Here is a 21,932-nt window from a genome sequence, read left to right as displayed (position 1 = left end):
CTGACAACATTCCCCTTTATGATTGATAGCAATGCAGGTTTAGCAGTAGTGGGGGGTGAGTAGGCATTTTAGACACTACTCATCCCTGTTCTCCTGCAGCAGATGCCATTTCATCTTTCACACACATGCACACACACAACCCCCCCCACACACACACACACACAACCCCCCCCCACACACACACACACGGTATGACACATACTACATGTCTGCCACGACAAGGAACACGATTGCAAATAATTAAGCATGAGAAAGAGAAAGCCACTTTGCAAAGCCAATGACTGTATTTTAATAGCCAATGTTTAAATAATTGTGAATATCCTTAAACTGAGCCAGAAAAAGTGTTACAAAGGATTAAAAACAGATATATTCCAAGCAGGCAGGCATGGGGTGGTGGTTTTATGTCGAAAGTCATCAGAAAATGGTCACCCACCGTGAGGCATCATAGAATTGATCAGAAAATGGCCACTTCTCCAGACTGAGACATCGGGAAAGGGGCACTCAACACAGTGTCAAACATCTGGAGGTAGCATTATGAATCCCTCTGGGTACAGTGGTCCGGCATCTGGAGGTGGCACTATTGGTCCATCTGGGTACGGTGGTCTGGCATCTGGAGGTGGCACTATTGGTCTGCCTGGGTACGGTGGTCCGGCATCTGGAGGTGGCACTATTGGTACTTTTGGGTACGGTGGCTTGGTAGCTGGACGTGGAAATATTGGTCCGTCTGGGTACGGTGGTTTATAGGGAGAGATACCTGCACACAGAAACACATAAGGTTAACAAGGACATAAGGAAATGGTTTATTTGTCTAGTGTCACAGATGTGTGCCGCAATGCTAAGAAGCACTTGTTCATTTAGTGAATGACACAGGATTAGGGCATGCAAATATCCACAGCAAACATGGTGATTATGTAAATACTTAAATAAACATATATAACCAATGTCAGTCAGTCAGCTATGTTTATCTCGGAAAATGAACCAAATTCCATAAAAGTACAACACACGAATATAAATATTATAACATTAAAATAATCACATACAAAATAAATGTTCCAATAATGAATACATTCTTATAAATCAAGTAACAATGAAAAGCTTGTTCTTCATAAGGCGGGTCCATACTGTGTACTGTCACTTATTAATGATGAACCTTTTGCTCCTTACACAATGTGCACGTTCAATTTAGAGATAACCTACATTTGCTGAGTATTGGTCAGGGAGAAAGAGTAGAGTATGGAGCTCAAGATTGGTCAGGGGGTACGAGTAGAGTATGGAACTCAAGATTGGTCAGAGGGTACGAGTAGAGTATGGAACTCAAGATTGGTCAGAGGGTACGAGTGGAGTATGGAACTCAAGATTGGTCAGAGGGTACGAGTGGAGTATGGAACTCAAGATTGGTCAGAGGGTACGAGTAGAGTATGGAACTCAAGATTGGTCAGAGAGTACGAGTAGAGTATGGAACTCAAGATGGGTCAGAGGGTACGAGTAGAGTATGGAACTCAAGATTGGTCAGAGGGTACGAGTAGAGTATGGAACTCAAGATTGGTCAGAGGGTACGAGTAGAGTATGGAACTCAAGATTGGTCAGAGGGTACGAGTAGAGTATGGAACTCAAGATTGGTCAGAGGGTACGAGTAGAGTATGGAACTCAAGATTGGTCAGGGGGTACGAGTGGAGTATGGAACTCAAGGCCATCTCTACGCAGATAGTACTTACATTTCTAAAAAAAAGGGAATTAAGCACCTTCTTGCTGAGCTGTAAAATGTGCAGAACAGATAAAAAGTGAATTAAGTCTTCATTTGAAATATTGTTATGAAGACGATTGCCATTACACCCTGGCCTGGTATTCCATCGTCTATTGGATGTGGCTCAGGGTAGGATTGGCCCCTCAGCCTTTCCGTGGCCGGGCCGAAATAGTCGTGGGGAGTGGGGGCTGGTTTGGGAGAAAATAAATTGATTTTTTTTTGTTCAATTCTTTTTTTCACAAAGCCTTCTTAGGTCGATAAATGAGTACCAACACAGGTTGGGTGATTTTGTATGCATATTTGTTCTATAAAAAAGAGCTTAAGCAAAAGTGCTATACAATACCATATCATCATTTGGCCTTGGACGTCTGCTTGAATTCACAGTAATTTAATGTACTTAGGAACAATGCTATTTGATGCCACTTCCTGTTTTGTCAAGAGGTGAAGGGTTGTGTTTCATCGCTTCCCGGGATGTCACTTTGGGGTAGGGTGAAATGACATCACTTCCGGTGATGTCATCAGAGGTCAAGGGTCGCGAGGCGAGGGGTGGGCCACTTTTCTTTTTTAGGTGACCGGGCCTATTTCTTGTCCCAGTCCGACATTTTTAGTTTTGTGCAAAGTGCTCTGTGCCTTAACTTGACCAACCAGTCCATATATGTATTGTCATTCAATATCACTGTAGGTTAAACAGGCTGGACCTGTTCTCTCGGCTTCCCCATAGCCAATAACATTTGCTGTCGCATCTCCCTGTGTGTTACTCTCATGCCTGCCTCATTAAGAGCCTCGTCTTAACAAGAGCAGCTGGAAGAAGATACCATGTTTCAAACAAGCTGCCGTGTTCATTTTAGATTGGTGTGTTCCCATAGTTTAGCCCAACATTAAAGAGGGCCGAGGGCAGTCATGTCTGTAATGCAACTAAGGGTTAGTTCTCGGTGAAGTGGGCAGGCAGGGCACTGGAGGGTGTCATAGGGTGCGAAAGGACTCTCCTGGGTGAGATGATGATTCTGGCATGAAGGCCACATGTGAGAACTGTAGCTAGCAATTCAGTATAAATCACATGATACTTCCTAAGGTGATCTGAAGTGGATATATTGTTTGGGTGCTTGCTCAGGTCTGCCTTTGTGCTGGCCATTTTGCGCCCAACAAAGGTCACTTGGTTCCTCCACGTTAACCTTTCTGCCACCCAAACACCTGTTAAGAGAAACGTCAGCTGCACAAACTAATGTTTTGTTATTAATTATTTGCTTAGTACGTTTTATTCAGTCTGCTCTTTCCTCGCTTAAGAATTACACATTGGAAGTTCTTTACGTTTCATTACAATTGCAGTATTAAACACCCTGTTTCTTGCAGTATTCCTATCATCTGTAAAGCCTGTTGGATTGCCACGGCATCCTGAACACCTGGCTCTGCAAATTAGATGCTTTGCATATGACCCAGCTTCAGAGAAAGCACAATTCGGAAGGGTGCCCATTGCCTTCCCAAAAAACGTAATTCTTACAAGTCCTACATTTAGAAAGGAAATATCAATATGGGATTGATTTAACACACATATCCAAATTTAATCCAGATGATTGATTTCTTGCAAAAATCATTAATTAGTGAAATCTAAGGATTATGTTGTGTGCAGCACCCAAATACAGAAGCTAATCCTCATTACTCTTAACCCGCACATTCGTCGCAGTCCTGATGAAATGACGGCTCTGTGCTTTCCCAGACTAAAACCATTCCAGAATGTCCCCCTGCTCTCTTAGCGGATTATAAAGCCCCGCCCATTATGGTCCTCTTCCTGTGTTCTTAGTATTCCCAGATAAGGAGGCAGAAGAAGGCTGGAGGGAGAGACAAAACGGACTAGGAAGAGAGGGGTGACGATTACATGTCCTTCTGCCCACCCATGTCTCATTGCAGTCCTGACTTAAGGAAGACATACACAGCAGGCCATGATGGCTTTGGGCAACCGTGCGCTATGCAAGTACTCATAACATAACATAACGTGTCCACGGTCGCTGGAGGAAGCCATTTATGAAAAAGCCCTTTAGGAAGGATCCGCGCGATGCACAAGTGACCCGAGCATTTGAGAGAGAGTCTTCACATGACATCTCAACTACTCTTGGAATAAACATGGATCTACGCAGACATACTGGTAGCTGTGTTTGTAAGTGTGCTATGAGCATTGTCTAGGAGGTAGCGCTACCTGTGGCAAATGAGTCTGGTGACACTTGGGATGATGAACAGATTTCCATTCAACCAATGCCACTAAAATGCCCGCCTTGACATGCTGAGAGAAGCCCTGAACATTTCAAGGTACCTGCCCTGTGCAGGATATTATATTATAGTGATCGACAAATAATATCCTTACCGCTGAGGAGCCGTTGTTGAAAGCTACTCACCCATGAGTTGCTTCACTGATCTCTGGAGGATAGCTCAGGGAGCTACGTGCTTGCCTTGGAAGCAAGACGACATGGAGCACCAAAGGGTCGATCCATGGGTCCGCGCTTAGAAACCTCTGGGTATTAAGCGCGTTATAAATAACCCATCATATCATAAGTACGCCCCGTATCCCACCGAAGCAAAATGTGCCTTGGACTGGCCACCCCATGAGCGTGGCTACCAGATCTTATCAGGCAATACCTGAAGTTAATATCTGCCCCTGATAGTTGGTATGGACTTGTATTGATGGGTAGTCATGGACCATGAAGCAACACATTCAGAATGACCCTCCACGAGCAAGTATTTACAGCATGAAAACAGTCAAGGAATATGAGTCATTAGACTTCCCTGCAGACACCGCAAACATTCAGAAATATATTTTCAATGAAAAAACCTTGGTTAAGCGACAGTTCAATGTGATTAGATTTAAGGTAACACAACCCCAGAAATTCAGCAATCACATTTCGAGCAAGTCCACCTTAGCTGTGTGCCCCCTGTTGTGCAGACTATAACCACAATGATGACATTTCAGGGGTTATTGCATTGAATCTGGTCACCATTATCTCTTCCTTAACCAAGGTGTTTTTCACTGAATTTCAAAGGTTTTGTTGATAGGTATTTTTCATGTGAAATGAGATCACCTTAGCTCTCTTCTAACTAATTTTTTTTCACTGGATTTCAAGGGTTTTATTATACAATAGTTTCTTCGTGGCCCATTAGCCATGGCCTTCGGCTGTGGCCACTGAACATTTGCACCAATAGGTTTCTTTAGGGCCCATTAGCCAAGGCCTTTGGCTGGAAGATTTCCGCATCACCTACCTCGATGACGTTGTTGTATTCAGCAATACCAGGGAAAACCATCTACCTGACTTGGAACAGGTGCTTCAAGCCATGCGGATGGGTGTGCAATCACCAGATAGCATAGGGTACTGTAACTTACCTCAGACACTAGGTTGGTGGTGGTAAGAAAGAGCCTCTTCAGGCCAAAGTCCAGGCAGTGATGGACTGGGACGTCCCAACAACCCAGACTCACGTGAGGGTCTTATTGGGCATCATGGGCTATTACCAGCCATTTATAAAGGGGAACAGGAATCTAGCCCTTCCCGTGAACGATGCATATTCCAAGAAGCTGCGGAAAAAGGTCACTTGGACCCCTGCCTGTCAGTAATCCATCCACATCTTGAAGGCTGTCTTGTGCAAGGCCCTGGTTCTTGAGATTAGCAGATTTCGACAAAGAGGTTGCAAATTTGGAATTGGTGCGGTGCTAGCACAACTGAACTCTGTGGGAGGAGAACAATCTTGTGCATACCTGAATAGGCACTTGCCCATGCGAGGGCGCGACAAGGCCACCATTGGAAAAGAGGTGTCTGTGGTAGTTTGGGTGGTATAGAAGCTGAAAACCTACATCTTTGGGTCTCACTTCACTGTCCAAACCGACCACAGATCTCCGAGGTGGCTTGTGGCCATGCATGGCAAGAACACCAAGTTACTGCTTTGGGCCATTTCCCTACAAGGATCAGACATGTACATCCACCACAAATCGAGGGTGCAGCACTCCAATGGGTACCTATGTGGCTGGGGAATGGGGGGGCATGTTGAGTAATCACCAGCTGGCACTGGTGCAAATCCAGGGCTTTTTTGATTGTTAGTACCTAAATTGATGCAGCTGGTTTCTTCTCCAGATAACATGCTAACCAGATCCCTCTGTGTCACAATTCCCTGCCAAAAGCTAGTGCACTTGTGCCCGGCTTCATCAGTAGCCTGGTCCACAGTACGCGCTCGGCTAGTGGTGTAGAGCAGGCTCAAAGTTCACAAGATGCCCATCCGACTGCCACAGTGACGGCAAAGTCACTGCAGCAGAGGGGCAACATTTAAGATATGCCCCCTGGATCCAAACTATGACAATCATGAGGTCCCCATGCTGGTGGCAGGGTCATTCTGAGAATAAGCTATGCCTGAGTTTAGGCATAGTTCATGGCAGAACTTGTGATCATTGCCACCACAAACCAATTAATATTGCACAGCCCTCAGCTCTTGTGAGTCAGCTCTGCGGTGAAAGGGAATGTATATTAGGGTCAGACTGGCCAATAATGCCACCCGGCAGGACAGAAACCAAGAGGATTTGATTCTTTGATTGAATCAATTCTCTTTGTGAAGGCCGGTAACCCACTTCCCTAGAAACTACCACACAGAAGGCAGCAACCCTGTGTCCAGGTATAAAGGGGGCACACCCATTCAGGAGGAGTCATCACATACCAGGGTACTGCATATCTAAAGGTCTTTTGTTGTCAATACCAGGTAACTCAGGCGAGAGTAGGATAAGCAGCAGTGCTCTGGGCAATGAAAGAAGCCTTCCACCATCTTGTTTCTCCCTTTCTCTCATGCTCTTTCCTGTCTCCTCCGCTTCCCCTGGAGCAAAGCACTTTGGATGCAAGATCAAGAGAGCAAAGTTCACTCCCGCCAGGAGCAGGGATCGGTCCCCTAAAGCAGGCTAACTTTAGAAAAATCAATTGAAGACTTATGCCCTTAAAAGAAGGAGTTGCAAATGCTTCCAAGAGAATACCTTCCATTCCTTGAGGATCCTTTAAGGCTGAAGAGATATTCTGTGGACTCTCGCCTGGACTTCCTTTGGGACAGATGCAATGTTCAAAGCTCTCTGCCAAGTTGAAGAAGGGGCCGTCCAAGACAAAATGATTATCTTATCCTAACCACTCCCACAGACGATCAAGAGTGACCAGTGCTGTGGACTAGGACCAACCTATCCGCAACAGATCTTAAATGCCAGAAGAGCAGACTCTGAAGTGGAGTATCCTGTCCCTTAGTCATTTCTAAAGGCCTCACAGCAACCCAGAGGGCCAGACCAGCCAAAGCTCCCTGTTCATCTGCACCAAACCAGTCAGTGTTCCCGGGATTCTGAACGAGATGGTAGGAGCAGGTGCTGGTGTCTGTGTTCCTCCAACCTTCCAAATGATTGCTCTGCATCTCGATCAGCCTGACACTAGACCTTGTCCTAGCAGAGTCCGTCAACTGCCAAGCCTGCAGAATCTGCTCAATGCTGGAAATGGGACCGAATCTCTGGAGTGGCACTCGTTGGTCCTAACTGGAGGTTACTACATGGCTCGGCCCAGCTAGCCCGTCACCACCGCCTCATTGCTTGTACCTCAATTCCCCCTTGATCCCCAATTTAGAAATGCCGCCCGCTGACTTGTCCTTCTGGAGTGTCACTCCCCACTCTCTGGCTGTGGCCAAAGCCTGACTCTGCCTGGCCAACACAGAATCATTCTTGGGACTGCCACAACCTGCAGTACTTGTAACACTGCCGTTCGACCACATCAAGCACACGCATTTGACCCGACTCAGTGCTTGCGTGCAGCCAGGGACTCTGCGATCCTACATGCCCAACTGAACCTGACCAGTTCGCATTAGTGTCCAACCTGGGTCTGATGTGGCAGCCCACCAAGAACCGAATTCAGGTACTGTGACACTGAACTGTCCCTCCTCCACCCTCTATATTCCTCCCCCGGTCCAACTGGGCCCTAGAGATCGGTGCGGTCACGACCGTCCCTGTCTTCCCCAAGATATCCTTTTTGGTAGTAACTTACCTACCATCACTGGGACTAAACTGAAGTGCTACTTCCTCCAGTCGGATGCATCCTATCTGTTCTTCATTTGGTGTGGGTTTTTGTACAGTTTTTTTTATTCACTCTACATGCAGATGGTGTGTTTAATTGAAGTATATATATTGTTATAGAGCACTGGCAAGAGAGAACATGGCGTACGAGAGGTTATTCAAAAAATGAAACAGAGCAGAGGCAAGAGGTGGCATTAATAACTTAATTGCAATGAACATTCACTTAATAAATGATATTTCTCATACTAGTGGGGTCTATTTCCTGACATGGGAATGTGCCAAGAAGCCATTTCCACTGTGTATTTAGAATACCTGGCCATTGGTCGACACATCTCAGGACACAGTTTTCCGGACAGCACTTCTTATTCCATGAACATTGTTCTTCATTAGAACACTGGTGTGGGAACGATGGCTGGAGTAAAGGACCTCGCGATCTACATCCTGGATCTGGTGGACACCTGCCAGAGGGGGGCCCTGTCATAAAACATGAAATAGATGGTCAAGCCACGTGCATGGACACACTTGTATGATGCAAGCTACTGAGGACAAACATGGACACAGTCATATGATGCAAGCCAATGAGGACTAACCGATGCTTTATAGTTTTGTAAAGCAACAATTTGTAACATCGCACTTTGAGCACTCAGAAATAACACAGTAGGGACAGTAATAACAGTGTGGGGGGGGGGTCAGACAAACAATAATAGGGACATTGAAGTTCAACAATAACAGTGCAACAATGTTCATGTCTAGTTAACATAAAGGTAAACCACATATGAGGAGCGCTACAATGGGGGTCCGGCTCCCAGAACATTTTGATCCCACCCCACCTAATCCAGAAATTAAAATAAACTGTGTGAAAAGTCATAAGGTTAAGCCCACATGTAATCACGTGCTGGACGTCAGTTCTCCATTCAAATAATGTTGCCGGACAGTTAAATTTCACCTTTGTGATAGAAACGTCTTCAAGACATTTTTGGATCTAATAAATGAGGGTTCCTGGCTGAAAGGCCGAAGGAAGAGCGTTACATCTATTCCTTCTATTGTATTTATTTATTTATTTATGTATTTATTTATTTATTTACATTTTTATAGCGCACCCAATGCCCATGGGCATCAGGGCGCACACAGAAAAACAACAAGGCAAGGTCAAAGAATCAGTGGCCAGGAGGTAGGATCAAGTAGACCCATCCTTAACCTGGATTAAGATTGAATAGATGATGTTGAACTGGGCGAGGGTGTTGACCAAGTGTATAGGGGAGGGCATTCCAGAGCAAGAGAGCATGAATATCAAAGGTTGTCCCACCAAACTGAGCTATCTTCTATCTAGGCTGAACAAGCGTTGGATATGCAGAGGATTGGAGTTGGGTTCCTGAGGTGAGGACAGGTGTTGGGTGGGCAGAGGATTGGAGTTGTGTTCCTGAGGTGTGGACAGGTGTTGGGTGGGCAAAGGATCAGAGTTGTCTCCCTGAGGTGTGGAAAGGTGTTGGATGGGCAGAGGATTGGAGTTGGGTTCCTGAGGTGTGGACAGTTGTTGGATGGGCAGAGGATTGGAGTTGTCTCCCTGAGGTGTGGACAGGTGTTGGATGGGCAGAGGATTGGAGTTGTCTCCCTGAGTTGTGGACAGGTGTTGGATGGGCAGAGGATTGGAGTTGTCTCCCTGAGGTGTGGACAGGTGTTGGATGGACAGAGGATTGGAGTTGGGTTCCTGAGGTGTGGACAGGTGTTGGATGGGCAGAGGATTGGAGTTGGGTTCCTGAGGTGTGGACAGCTGTTGGATGGGCAGAGGATTGGAGTTGGGTTCCTGAATTGTGGACAGGTGTTCGGTGGGCAGAGGATTGGAGTTGGGTTACTGAGGTGTGGACACGTGTTTGATGGGCAGAGGATTGGAGTTGGGTTCCTGAGGTGTGGACAGGTGTTGGATGGGCAGAGGATTTGAGTTGTTTCCCTGAGGTGTGGACAGGTGTTGGATATGCAGAGGTTTGGAGTTGGGTTCCTGAGGTGAGGACAGATGTTGGATGGGCAGAGGATTGGAGTTGGGTTCTTGAGGTGTGAACAGGTGTTGGATGGGCAGATGATTGGAGTTGGCTCCCTGAGGTGTGGACAGGTGTTGGATGGGCAGAGGATTGGAGTTGAGTTCCTGAGGTGTGGACAGGTGTTGGATGGGCAGAGGATTGGAGTTGAGTTCCTGAGGTGTGGACAGGTGTTGGATGGGCAGAGGATTGGAGTTGGGTTCCTGAGGTGTGAACAGGTGTTGGATGGGCAGAGGATTGGAGTTGTCTCCCTGAAGTGTGGACAGGTGTTGGATTGACAGAGGATTGGAGTTGGGTTCCTGAGGTGTGGACAGGTGTTGGATGGGCAGAGGATTGGAGTTGGGTTCCTGAGGTGTGAACAGGTGTTGGATGGGCAGAGGATTGGAGTTGTCTCCCTGAAGTGTGGACAGGTGTTGGATTGACAGAGGATTGGAGTTGGGTTCCTGAGGTGTGGACAGGTGTTGGATGGGCAGAGGATTGGAGTTGGGTTCCTGAGGTGTGGACAGGTGTTGGATGGGCAGAGGATTGGTGTTGGGTTCCTGAGGTATGGACAGGTGTTGCATAGGCAGAGGATTGGAGTTGTGTTCCTGAGGTGTGGACAGGTGTTGGATATGAAGAGGATTGGTATTGTCTCCCTGTGGTGTGGACAGGTGTTGTATGGGCAGAGGATTTGGAGTTGTCTCCCTGAGGTGTGGACAGGAGTTGGATGGGCAGAGGATTGGAGTTGGGTTCCTGAGGTGTGTACAGGTGTTGGATGGGCAGAGGATTTGAGTTGTCTCACTGAGGTTGTGGGATGTATTTACCCATGCATCCTAGCCCTACCTCAAAACTGTGCAGTACTGACATGAAAACATCATGATGGCCAGAGCTTCCCAGAAAATGCACAGGGAAATGCATGAAGAATAGGCTGCCACTCATTTTTGCCGATGTTATGGGCACAGAAGGACACTGCCTAAAACCACCATTGGACTACCCGCACAGTAGTCTGAAACCATTGGGAATGGCAATGCTGATTGCCAAATGCAACCTAGAATTGTGGGGAATTCATTTCTTAAATCCCAAAAATGGGTGCAGTACCAGTACTCACCACTATCCAAAAGCCGGCGTTTTAAAACCACTCTGTTTCCCTGAAGGCAAGTCAAAATGCCTATTTTCAAACATTGCAATATGTGCAAAATATTTACTGAACACCAGCAGACATTTGGCAGAATGGAGTTTTGTGTGCCTACAAAATCTGGGAAATGAAGATCATAAGACAAGGTTTATAACAAGACTGGCTGCGCTGTGGATTTCAGCAGTTTAAGTTGCACTGGATTGAAAGACACTAAAAAAAAAAATCTAAATGTTTAAATTGACTGAGTGACCTACTTTTGAGTGTCACATAGGTTGCAATTGTTTAAATGTCATAGTTTTGCACTTAGAATCAGCATTCTAGCTGCATGTGTAAAATTGCAAGTTAATTTAAAAAGCAACAAATAACATGACAGTAGCTGAAAGTCTGGCTTAAGGAACTTGATTCTGCCTGGCAACTACCCCCATCAGCAGTGAAACTTGAGTCACCACTGTGTTCCCAGGCCAACCTTCCTTTTGCTGCCCACACTAAGGATATGCCATCTATCTGATAACTGAATTACCTGGGCTCTGCAAGAGAGTGGACAAAGCCCTCTTCACTCAGGCAAAGGTTTTTATTACCGCAGTCGTAAAATGTAGCTTCCTCTTGGCAAGAGCTGGGAGGGGCACTGCCTGTGAGAGCAAGCTGGCTTGGCAGAAACTGGAAAGACTGGTTTCTATACCATGTGACCTGGGAAACCACACCCCTTTGGAGCCAGAACATAACTTTAAAAAGATGAATAACTCATAGAGCGGACATGTGAAAATTTTATAAATGACACCATAATTCTTGTGATTTTTCTGCCCACATTTTAAGAGGTTTTTCGACCCGGTGGCGTGTTCAGGGGGGTTTTAGCGGAAAAGTGGATATAACTCTAAATGTATGCATGTTAAAAATCTGAAACTTCATCAGTTAATGTCCGTACTCCCGGCACACATGTATGTAAAGTTGGGTCAATGTCAGAAATTGCAAAATCAGTTAAAAAGTGAAATATGTGCCAGTTCTGAATGCAAGCTCCCAGGAAGAGCAGAGTTTGAACAGGGGATACCTCCTGTAATGCATGATGGGTGCATATGATTTTAAAACAATATGTACCTCTGCAAATATGTATTTGTTTCAAATCTAGATTTGTGTGTAAGTTGACAGGAGGAGTGGACTTTCTGCAGGCTGTAAAATGACATCACTCTGACTCACAGTTCATTCCCCAATCAAATGATAAATGGAAGTTTGACCAATTAGAAGCTGAGAGAGAGGTAGGGTCAGTGATGCTAGAACACACCCACATTCTAAACACATAAAAGCAGACACATAAGGACAGATAGGACCTTCCAAATCCATCTGCAGCGGGACGCTCTGCCGGAAAAATCCATACTTACCTCCATACAACATCCAGAGATCCAGACTTCAAATTCATCAATCTATCCAGAACTAAGAGACCAGACCAAAGAGAAAGCAGTGCTGTACCCAGAGAGACCCAGACCAGCAGAGAGAGTGACCAGAGCCCAGTCTAAAACCCTGACCAGATCCGTGATGAGGCCCATTTAATTCAAGAATATAGTGTGAGTACCCAGCAGAACTGTGTAGAACCAATCTCTTAGTTTAAATTCATCTAATTCAATCTATTTAACCTAAGTAGAACTGCCTCCTAGCTGTCACCTGTCATTTCTAGTTGCAAGCTGCACTTGTCATTTTGAGCTTTTGAAATTTGCAAACCCAAAAACGACCTTTATTAAATCGCTCATATCTCCGCGACCGTTTGGGCTAGAGACTTGCAGTAACTTTCCTCTGATAGCTTAGAATCGTAGCTTTGAATCGCACCAAGAACCGCATTCCTACCCCTGATAGTTTTACCGCAATCGCGGAACACGCATCCGCGAATTTTACCGCGATTTGCAATTTCTTCACAGGTAAAAACTGCTGCTGCTTGCCTTCAATTTGGCAGAAATTCGTTTAACCTGCTAACTATCCCTGCATCATTGCTAGTGTGAGCCTGGACTAATATTAACTAGATACCACTCACCCTGAACCTCTGAAAGGGAATCAAAAAGCATTTCCAGCATATTTCTCATCCATTGCTAGCACATATCAAAGCATTTGGGCCTGTGTTTTCAAAACTCCTATCTGTGTTTTAAACTTCGGTTGTCTAAGCTTGGGGGGGGATTGAACTGATTACATTGATTGCATTTCTGAGAACTGTGTGCTTTCCTCCCATTCCCTTGCATTGCATAAAGAGGGGGGGAGTGAATAGCCAGAGAAAAGTGATTACATTGTTTTGTTGAAATCATATTGAGTATTTTCTATACTGCATTTCATTCATTCAACCTTGCATTTCCTTGAACCCTATAAAGCATTTTCTACCACATTATACTTCTGTACCTATTTACCAGTGTGCTACCTTATCCATTTCATCTCCACTCCTTAGTAATTATAAAGAAGTGTGCTAGTGCCAGACTATCCATTATTGATCTTTATCATATCAGATTAAGTGTGCTATTCAATTATTAATTTATTATAAAGTATCATATATATATCTATTGTTTAAATCATCAAATAAACCCTTTTAACTTGCAAAACAGAACTACTTCTTGGCTCAGTGGGGTCAGGGGGATTCCAAGAGAGGGGTGTTATATAAGGGTAGTCATCCAGAACGCATGAACTGGACCTAAAGATATATCAATAAGGGTTTTCATTCAGTATTATAGACTAGGCGTTGACTTAGCTGTAGGGTTGAATTGAATCCTCTTACAAATTGGGGGCTCGAGCCGAGACGTTGGGTTAGATTTACCACTTGTGCAGCTTAATACAGTGTGCTAACTGACGGGATACATACATCCGGTCGGATCACCACGCTGCATTACGCTGTGAAGCATTCCTCAAAAGGGACACTCCAAGAAAAGTTCTGTTCTGCAAAAATAAAATACAAACTTCTGTAAGTCAGGACAGAGACCAATCTCTAGAATGACGACCTTAGTAGACATGAAAATGGCCAGAGAGCACCTCTTGCATAAGCTATTTGTGAGAGGTGAATGGACCGAACAGGGCCAGGATGCGTGGTTGCAGGCCATCACACAACAGGTCACTGAAACAGGGTCAGATATATATAGAGATCAGGGTCCCTTACATGTGGCCCTGAGTGAACTATACATGGCTCCTAAAGCCAAAGATGAACACAATAAGATTGCCAGGATAGCAGCATACCTGTTCCTATACATGGGAGACATGCAGGATAGATGTGCTGAAAGCCAAAATCTGGCAAAATAGGCAACAGATGGCATTACAGAAGGCCCAATCTGATCTGGACTCTTCTGAGCAAAGGCTGCACAGAAGCCAGGAGTCAGAAAATGAGACCAGACAGTACATCACTAAAATAAAGGAGGATATGGATGTGCTGCAAAAGGAAAAGTCAGAACAGGATACCAGATTTCTGGCCCTGCAGAAGGAGCACCAAGACAGTTTGGACTCCTTACTGCAGAGCCAGAAAAAGCTGGAGCAACAATTAGACTTTAACAGGGCATGCACGGAGCAGGTAGCCACCCTGCAAAGTCATCTAGATAGAGTGAAGGTAGAGAGCAACAAGCTGATTTTGAAAGACCTGGATACCCAGGCAGAGTTTGATGAAGAACGCCAGAAAGCTGGTGCCTTCCAAAGGCAAAGGGACGACCTGGCGGCACAAATGCAGGCTCTTAGTCAGGAAAGAGACGCCTTAGGCCAGGAAGTCTGCCATTTAAAAAGAAAAATGGAAGAAAATCACCCTGCCCACCAGGGACTGGGTGATCTCCAAAAAGAACACCAGAACTTGTTAGAGCACACCAGGAGGGTGGAGGATGCTCTAGCAAGAAAGGAGCAGGCCAATAGGGACACAGCTCAGGAGGTAACCCTCCTGCAGCAAAGACTGGCCCAGTTCTCCAGGACCAACCAGGAAGCACAGAGGGAAAACGAGGCCCTCTGTGAACACAATGATAGGCTCCAGCAACAGGTAGCGATGCAGGAGAAACTGATAGAGTCCAGTAAGGCCTTAACTGAAGAACTGAAGGCACAAATGCAGGCTCTTGCATTGCAACAGGGAGCAGGGGCGGATAGAGATGAGGTTCGCTGGGAAAGGGAAACCCCGGAGCATAACCTCAGGAGCCCTAGTACCAGAGGCCCTCATACCTCTCAGTCCCTGGACTCTGCCACCCCCATGTTCCCTGGCGCACATGAGCACAGGGCCACAGGGATGGCAGATTACTATCCAGCTAAGAGTATGGGGCTCATAGGCCAGAACCACTCAGGAATGGAGGGGTGGGCATCCGGGTATGGGCACCCAAGTACAGTACAGTTCAATGGGGAACCCCAGGAGAGTAGGCCCATTAAGGGCATCCTGAAAACCTCTGCCCAGTTAGGTCAGTGGAGGGGGTACCCATCAAATCCTGGCAGCAAGGAGGAATCTGAAGACCCCTCTGAACTGCGCAGGACACAGGAGACCAGGTCCCCACATTCTGCCAGCCATTCCCAGGCTCGCAGAATCCGGGAAAACCTGGAAGAACAGACAGGAACCTCTGGGAGCAGTGCCTCTGAGTCCGAGGAAGAATGGACAAGGGTTACCCGAACCAAAAAGGCCAATAAGGCAAAAAGGGCCTTGCTTAAGGACCCTTTAAAGCAGATTAAGGCGATCAGGAGCGTCATCACGCCTTACCATAAGAACGCTAAGTATTCTGTTTGGGAGCACTTAGAGTTGTTTGAGCAAATGATGGAGACTTTCCATATGAAGGACAGCCAAAGCTGTATTCAATATGTAAAGTGGACCTTCTCCCCGGAATACTCCAGTTTCTTTGCGGGGCTGGAGGACCAAAATCATTTAAGATGGTCCACATATAAGGCGGCCATCCTGAAACATTTTTCTGTTCACAGATATCCTCAAGAGGCTCGCAAGGCGGCCTACAATTTGCAATGTGGGAAGGATCAGGCCCCACGAGAATTTGTGCAGGAGTTAAAGCGTGCTTTTGCGCAAACCACCAGAAGGGTGCGCACAGATAGTAGAGAGTTTGTCAATACGTTTTTCCATGCCTTGCCCAAATATATAATGACCCAGCTCGTGAGAGATTTTCATGAGAAAAGATCTTTAGACTGGGTCATTGAACAGGCTACCCGGATCTATGAGGTGCAGAAGCCCATAGAAAATAAAAGCAATGCCCAGAAAAACCCCAAAGCCAACAGCACCCCTGCTGCTGCCAAGGTGGCAGAGGTAAAGGTCACCCCTGTTTTGGATTTGGAGATGGGGGGGCCTAAAAACCTACCTGCACCTAATAATGCTAGGCCCAGAAGGTCCTCGGGCCAGTCACAGACAGGGAGCCAGGGAGGCAGCCCCACAAATGGGGTCCCTCGCTCTCCTGACTATGTAAGTCCTCGCTACAAAGGTAACAGACCCCTCCTGGGTTATGTGTGGCCTCCTCCAGCCCAAGGGGGGGGATCCAGCCAAGCACCTAACCCAGGGAACTTCCCTCCAAACTTCCCACCGGAGGGCAGAAATTTACCAAACCCTGGGCAGAACTTTTTCCCCAGATATCCACCCGACTTTCAGCCCCAAAACCATCCATCCTTCTTTCCCCAATTCCCTGAGCCCAGACCACTGAATCCGGGAGAGGGGAGGCCAAGGGTGGAGGGGTACCCAAATCTTCCCAACCCGGGGTATTACCAGAGGAGGGACAGCTACCCTTCCCGGGATCAGCCCAGGGGAGAAAACAGGGCCCCGTATCAGCCTGAGCGGGTTTCCCAGTTAGAGCGCCAGGTTCAAAACATGGCGCGGGATATGGGTCATATACTGAGGGCGCAGCAGAACCCTCAGATCAGCATGCCGGCGCAGAACGCACCCAACTCTGGACCTGGTGCTCCAGAACAATGACGGGGGCAGCACCCCGATAACTCACCGGTTCCCAGGGAGGAGGCACAAAGGGAAGGGGGGTGTAAAGCCTTGGAGGAAGCTTCCTTCCTCACTTGTAAACAGCCCCTGGAAACCCAGGAACCGGAAACGAAATCTCTTGCCCCTGAAAGTCTGCCTCCTAAGGAGCAGAGGGGGGGTAGGAGAAACAAAAGACCCAAACAGACTCAGGTTGAGGAGGAGGTACAGATCTTCCAATTTGAGGGAGAGGGATCCTCAGAGGATCCTGAGAAAAGGATCTTCTCCTTCAGAGAGGGGGGAACTCCTCCCAAAGAAAAATGGGTCCCTAGGGATGCAAATCCAGACTGGGGAGATGTGGAGACTGAGCTACCGCCGCCCACCATCTCATCCCAGAACCAACAGCAAGAAAATCCCCTGGTTCTAACCCATCCTGGTGACTGCCTCCAAAAAGGGGGGGGCGGCCCGGAACCGGAGCCAGGGGAACCCACAATGGCTCTGATCTCCAGTTGCCAACATTTTCTTTCAGATTCCCAAGACTCTCCACAGAATTCTGCCCAAATCTCTTCGCTATCGATGTCCAAAACCAGAAAGTTAGCCCACCAGTTGTCCAAAAATGTACATTATCTGTGCCCCCTTGAGGAGAAGGAGGGAAGATATTATGCCCCGGTACAAGTACAGGGGCAGGGTACAATCTCGGCACTGGTGGACACTGGATCTCAAGCTACCCTTCTGTCCAGAAGGGCCTTTGATGAACTGAATGCAGGAAGGGGAGAGGATTACCAAATTCCTCTCACCTCTCTTCCGGGACAACTACAGAACTTTGACGGGAAGGAAATTCCCGTTGAGGGGACTGCAGACTTGGACATTAAAATTGGGCGACACAAGTTGAAACACCCGGTCATAGTTGTGACCCCGGAGGGCACCCCTTGTTTACTAGGGAATGACCTCCTGAGAAGGTTGTCACCCCTAATAGATTGCGTAAACAAGGTCCTCTGGACCCAGACTAGCCGACCAATAAAATTAAAACAGAGTGTCAACCATGTTAGTTTAAACGGCACATGCCACATGGTTGAACAAAAATCAGACCAAGTAGAATTCCACTTCCAGAACAACCAAATTCCAGACGTGACAGTAATAGCAGTAGGACAACAGACTGGTGATGGGGGGTCCTCTCTATTTCTGAAAATCAACCTTCCTTCCAGTCTAAAGTGGTATTCCACGCTGGAAGGAAACACTCTGAAATTCTATACTAATCCACAATCAGAAACTCCCACTCCTATAGTCCAGAAAGATGTGAAATCAGCTCAGAGTCTGGCTGATATTCAGCAAATTGGAGAGCAGTTGTTCATCCCTGTTCAGTTAAATGATGGGAAGGACTCTGTTCTCGCTCGAGTGTGTGTGAACAACGGTAAGAGCTTCATCAGCGAAGCCATGTTCCGCCAACTCCCAAAAGATCCAGCCATTCCCACCTTCAAACTGATAGACAAATGGGAGATGGACCTGGAAGCACCTAATTCCAAACATCTCCTGCCAAGCAGGTGTATGCTCAAAATCTCCATTGGCAACAAGAGCATAGTCCATAATTGTTGGGTCGTGCGAGACGTCACTGCCGCCTTTTACTTAGGCAGTGACATTCTCAATCGCTTTGCCATTAGTTTGGACCTAATAAACTTCAAAGCTTGGTCCCGATTAGCGGATAATCCCATGGGCTTTGATGATCCAGAAAAAGCATTTAGGTCAGCTCAATTGCTACCTTATGCAGTTGAAATTCAGGTTAAAGAGGAAGTCACCATCCCAGAAAGGACCCGACAATTCTCCCTGGAAGTGAAAGTTAAAAGGGGACAAGAGTTGAAAAACCCTGATGCTTACATACATCTAAATGCTTCTCTCCAACAGCAAGGGTTGGGGGTAAACCCAACTCCATTAGTCAACCTAGAACATGACACCATTCCAATAGAGGTGGATAACAGCGACTTAAAGAGTATTACTCTAGCCGCAGGCACCATTGTTGGAATGGCGGTTGATGACCGACATTTTTCCATGGATTTAGGTAACGAACTGTTAGGACCAATCCCCAAGGACTGTTTTGACAGTGACAGTGATGACAATACAACACCAGACAGGATTTTTACCCGGCATGGGGGGAACTTCCTGGTGTACACTTCCTGCCCCTATGGTAAGGAAGATGTGACTTGTGACTTCAGGAGGGATGAGGTGATTTTCCAGGTACATGAGGGCTGCCTTTCCCACCTGAAGCCTCCGGTCCAAATCAGCACTCTGACCAGGGACTTCTCCACCCAGTTGGAGGAGACCGCTGAGATAGCCAAACCAGAAGTCTTTCCAGGCTTCAGGCAGATGGTGGAAGAGAGAGTCAACCTAGCTGATGCCTGTGTGACTCTGGAACAAAAGCAAAAGTTGAAACAAGTTTTCTTGGATTTCCAAGATCTCTTTGCGGTAGACTCATATGACTGTGGTCGCACCGACATCCACACCACAACAATCCCCACGGACCCTGGCATGACTCCTGTGTTTGTGAAGCAATATCGCTTGCCTCTCGCATCAATGGAGTCCCTTACTGAAATAATTAAGAACCTTGAGTCCCGGGGAATAATCCGTCCAGTCCACAGCACCTTCAATAATCCGGTGCTGGGGATATTAAAGCCAAACGGCCAGTGGAGACTCTGCGCCGACCTCAGGGAGCTCAACAAACGGGTCCATACTTCCCGATGGCCTCTGCCCTACATTGACCAAGGGCTGGCCCAGATCCAGGGGTCACAGGTATTCACTGCAATAGACCTGACCAATGGATACTGGACCGTGCCTGTCAGCAGGGAGGACCAATACAAACTGGCTTTTACCTTTGGGGGCCAGCAGTATACATGGACCCGGACTCCCTTCGGATACCTCAACTCCGGCAATGAATTCAACATTTTCCTACATAAGGCCATGCCCGACCTGGGTGCGAGGGGTAACCTGGCTTATGTAGATGATGTCCTCATCAAAAGTTCATCTGTGGAGGAACATATAGCGGAGATCCGTTATGTTCTGACACAGTTGAGGGCCGCCGGAGCAAAACTTTCCTTTCAGAAAGCACAGTGGTGTAGAACCCGTGTTAATTTCTTGGGGCATGAGATTACTCCTCAGGGTCTTTGTCCCCAGGAAAAGAAAGTGGAAGCACTTCAGAAACTGAAAGACCCCACAACCCTGCGGGAACTAAGGAGCCTCCTTGGACTGACTAATTACAGCAGAAAGTTCATTGAGGGCTACGCAGAGATCACCAGACCCCTGATTCATCTCCTGAAGGGGGGGGTCAAGTGGGAATGGGGTCCAGAACAAGCCGAGGCAGTAAAACAACTCAAGAGAAGCCTCTCACAAGCGCCTTGCCTAGCTTACCCTGTCAGAAACAAGGAGTTCTTCCTGGAGACAGGGTTCTCTAATACGTGCTTGACGGCAGTATTATACCAAAAGCATGACAAGGTCAATAAAGTAATCTCCTATGCGAGCAAAACTTTATCCTCTGTGGAGGAAAAATTCAACGATTGTGAGAAGGCACTCCTGGCAACGGTGTGGGCATTGAAGAATTACCGCCCGTTTATCCAGGGGGAACACATCATAGTGGAGACTCCACACCAGCCTCTGCAATATCTCCAAAGTGACAGAATCCGGGCCGGAAATGTGAGTAATTCCCGAATTACTTCCTGGATTCTGTCAATGCAAGGCTTTCCTGTGGAGGTCAGATATGGCCAAAACAAGAAGAGTCCCCTCGCGCAAGGTCTGGCTGACTTGCATGATTGTGCCAGAGAAAACTGTCTCGAGGACGAAAGTCTAAAAATAAAGGACAACATGGAGGCATACCTTAATTCCCCACACAAAGTCTTTGAAGAGGACAAGTGTGAGGGAATGCCCACTGTGTATGTGGATGGATGCTCTTACCATGTTGACAACAACGGGGAGAAAGAACTAGTGGCCGGCGTAGGGAATGCATGGGTGAATGAGTCCCCAGAACCCTCCGCCGGATACAAAATTGGTCCCCGAAGTAGTCAGGTGGCAGAATTGATGGCTGTGCATCAAGCCATCCTCACTGCTGTCCAGCATCAACTCCACGAACTGGTCATAATCACAGATTCGGATTATGTACGGAACGGGTTCGTGGAGCACCTGGTTAATTGGAAAACCAGAGGCATGTTATGTGCTAACAACAAACCCTTGAAACATGGGAAGTTGATCCAAAACATTGATGATCTGGTCACCTCGAATGAGATGACCATTTATTGGAAGAAGATCAAGGGTCATTCCAAAGTAGAGGGACCAGACAAAACTGGAAATGACTTAGCTGATCAGCTGGCCAAAACCGGGGCCATCCAAGGGGATCTAATTGAGATTGAGTCCCTGTTGGGGGAAATCCAGGTCACTGCCATCACTAGGTCCCAGACAAATGCTCACAACGACCTTTCAATTGCACAATGGAGTAAGGAGACCCCTGATGCTGATTTGATTACTGCTCAGAAGGGGGATCCAATAATTGGTAAATTTTACCAGCACCTTGAGGACCCTGAGAACTTTCCCCTGACGGATACCGATTACATTGGGAAAGAGGACCTAAGAGTGTTGATGAAATGTCCAAAAATGTTCCGGAACCAAGACGGTTTGCTGGTAAGGAAATCCAAAGCTGGCCACGATCAGTGGGTGGTTCCTACCTCATTCCAAAGCCTGATGTTAAGTCACGCCCATGATGCGGCCACTGCCGGTCATGGGGGTTTCACACAACATTGGAAATCTTAAGAGAGGTTGCATACTGGCCACACATGGGCCAGGACCTCAACCAATATTTGAAGGGTTGTCTTGTGTGTGCACAATTTCAGCCGACATCCCTCACACACCGGGCGCCTTTCCAAAAGAGGGGAATGACACTGCCATGGTCAGATTTACAAATCGACTTTGTAGGCCCTGTGATTCGCTTGGCTAGGGGGAATAAGTACATGTTGACCGTGACATGCTTGTTTACCAAGTGGGTGGAATGTCTCCCAGCCCCAAATTGCAAGGCAGAAACTGCAGCTGCCTTGATGATTAACCACATCTTTTCCCGTTTTGGTCTACCTCAAAGGATT

At 47.0% G+C, this 21,932-nt stretch overlaps 1 long non-coding RNA gene across 1 annotated transcript in view; it reads right to left on the bottom strand.

Annotated features, from left to right (window-relative positions):
- Window positions 1-262: 262 nt before the first annotated feature.
- LOC138528711 (uncharacterized) overlaps window positions 263-21,932 on the bottom strand; it is a 178,296-nt gene continuing 156,626 nt past the window's right edge. Inside the window, exons 2-3 of the long non-coding RNA XR_011284212.1 lie at window positions 8,115-8,276; window positions 263-754 (exon numbers count right to left, since the gene is read on the bottom strand). This is a non-coding gene — a long non-coding RNA (uncharacterized lncRNA). The remainder of the gene's footprint in view (window positions 755-8,114; window positions 8,277-21,932) is intronic.

Source organism: Ambystoma mexicanum, chromosome 7q, assembly GCF_040938575.1.
Source record: "Ambystoma mexicanum isolate Mex_15411 chromosome 7q, UKY_AmexF1_1, whole genome shotgun sequence".
Lineage (NCBI taxonomy): Eukaryota > Metazoa > Chordata > Amphibia > Caudata > Ambystomatidae > Ambystoma > Ambystoma mexicanum.
The sequence above is the reverse complement of the archived record's forward strand: the minus strand, read 5'-3'. Positions and strand labels throughout refer to the sequence as shown.